Consider the following 2,500-nt stretch of genomic DNA (forward strand, 5'->3'; position numbering starts at 1 on the left):
GACCTCTCTCTCTCTACCCTGGTGGTGCAAGGACCTCTCTCTCTCTACCCTGGTGGTGCAAGGACCTCTCTCTCTCTACCCTGGTGGTGTAGGGACCTCTCTCTCTCTACCCTGGTGGTGTAGGGACCTCTCTCTCTCTACCCTGGTGGTGCAGGGACCTCTCTCTACCCTGGTGGTGCAGGGACCTCTCTCTACCCTGGTGGTGCAGGGACCTCTCTCTACCCTGGTGGTGCAGGGACCTCTCTCTACCCTGGTGGTGCAGGGACCTCTCTCTCTCTACCCTGGTGGTGCAGGGACCTCTCTCTACCCTGGTGGTGCAGGGACCTCTCTCTACCCTGGTGGTGTAGGGACCTCTCTCTACCCTGGTGGTGCAGGGACCTCTCTCTACCCTGGTGGTGCAGGGACCTCTCTCTACCCTGGTGGTGCAGGGACCTCTCTCTACCCTGGTGGTGTAGGGACCTCTCTCTACCCTGGTGGTGCAGGGACCTCTCTCTACCCTGGTGGTGCAGGGACCTCTCTCTACCCTGGTGGTGCAGGGACCTCTCTCTACCCTGGTGGTGCAGGACCTCTCTACCCTGGTGGTGCAGGGACCTCTCTCTCTACCCTGGTGGTGCAGGGACCTCTCTCTCTCTACCCTGGTGGTGCAGGGACCTCTCTCTACCCTGGTGGTGCAGGGACCTCTCTCTCTACCCTGGTGGTGCAGGGACCTCTCTCTCTCTACCCTGGTGGTGCAGGGACCTCTCTCTCTACCCTGGTGGTGCAGGGACCTCTCTCTCTACCCTGGTGGTGCAGGGACCTCTCTCTACCCTGGTGGTGCAGGGACCTCTCTCTCTCTACCCTGGTGGTGCAGGGACCTCTCTCTCTACCCTGGTGGTGCAGGGACCTCTCTCTACCCTGGTGGTGCAGGGACCTCTCTCTCTCTACCCTGGTGGTGCAGGACCTCTCTCTCTCTACCCTGGTGGTGCAGGGACCTCTCTCTCTCTACCCTGGTGGTGCAGGGACCTCTCTCTCTCTACCCTGGTGGTGCAGGGACCTCTCTCTCTCAACCTCTCTCTACCCTGGTGGTGCAGCCAGGGGAAGTGATCTACCATAACATGCTGTGTTTTATTGCCCCGGTGTCCCGGCCATTAAGGTCAGGGGCTGGGTGTGGCTTCAGAGCTTAGCCACGTTGAAGCCAGACTGCTGGCCTCACATGGGAATATTTATGTATGAAAGCCCAGGCTCTCAGTTCTGTAGTTATGTGACTGTATCTCCTGTAAGTCCCAGGTCTGAGTTCTATAGTCATGTGACTGTATCTCCTGTAATCCCCAGGTCTCAGTTCTGTAGTCATGTGACTGTATCTCCTGTAAGTCCCAGTTCTGTAGTCATGTGACTGTATCTCCTGTAAGTCCCAGGTCTCAGTTCTGTAGTCATGTGACTGTATCTCCTGTAAGTCCCAGGTCTGAGTTATGTAGTCATGTGACTGTATCTCCTGTAAGCCCCAGGTCTGAGTTTTGTAGTCATGTGACTGGATTTCCTGTAAGTCCCAGGTCTGAGTTCTGTAGTCATGTGACTGTATCTCCTGTAAGCCCCAGGTCTTGAGTTCCGAGCCATGTGACTGTATCTCCTGTAAGCCCCAGGTCGGAGTTCTGTAGTCATGTGACTCTGCTCCTGTCTCAGCCGAGCCACGGAGAGAAACCTGATGTGTGTTGGACTCAGCAGACAGATCTGCTGGGTGTCTCTCTCTCTCTGTCTCACATCCCTCTCTCCCTACATCCCTCTCTCTCTAGCATCCCTCTCTTTCTCTCTCCATCTCTCTCTCCCTCCATCCCTCTCTCCCTCCATCCCTCTCTCTCCACCCCCTCCCTACATCCCTCTCTCTCTAGCATCCCTCTCTTTCTCTCTCTCTCCATCTCTCTCTCCCTCCATCCCTCTCTCTCTCTCCATCCCTCTCTCTCCCTCCATCCCTCTCTCTCCCTCCATCCCTCTCTCACTCTAGCATCCCTCTCTTTCTCTCTCTCCATCTCTCTCTCTCTCCATCTCTCTCCCTCCATCCCTCTCTCCCTACATCCCTCTCTCTCTCTAGCATCCCTCTCTTTCTCTCTCTCTCCATCTCTCTCTCCCTCCATCCCTCTCTCTCCCTCCATCCCTCTATCTCCCTCCATCCCTCTCACTCTAGCATCCCCCCTCTCTCTCTCTCCATCCCTCTCTCTCTAGCATCCTCTCTCTCTCTCCATCCCTCTCACTCTAGCATCCCCCTCTCTCTCTCCATCTCTCTCTCCCTCCATCCCTCTCTCCATCCCCCTCTATCTCTCTCTCTATCTCTCTCTCCATCCCTCTCCCTAGCACTCCCTCCCTCTCTCTCCATCCATCCCTCTCTCTCTCCATCCCTCTCTCTTTCTCTCTCTCTCTCCATCCCTCTCTCCTCCATCCCCCTCTCTCCCTCCCTCCATCCCTCTCTCTCTCTCTATCCCTCTCTCTCTCATCCCTCTCTCTCTATCCATCCCTCTCTCTCTCCACA

The 2,500-nt window shown here is 56.4% G+C and overlaps 1 protein-coding gene across 3 annotated transcripts in view; it reads left to right on the forward strand.

Moving 5' to 3' along the window:
- Nucleotides 1–2,500, forward strand: part of LOC149984734 (intermembrane lipid transfer protein VPS13B-like) — a 283,030-nt gene that overhangs the window by 36,133 nt on the left and 244,397 nt on the right. The window lies entirely within an intron of this gene.

The sequence above is a fragment of the Oncorhynchus mykiss genome, chromosome 2, assembly GCF_057628025.1.
Source record: "Oncorhynchus mykiss isolate SJ-2025 chromosome 2, ASM5762802v1, whole genome shotgun sequence".
Classification (NCBI taxonomy): domain Eukaryota; kingdom Metazoa; phylum Chordata; class Actinopteri; order Salmoniformes; family Salmonidae; genus Oncorhynchus; species Oncorhynchus mykiss.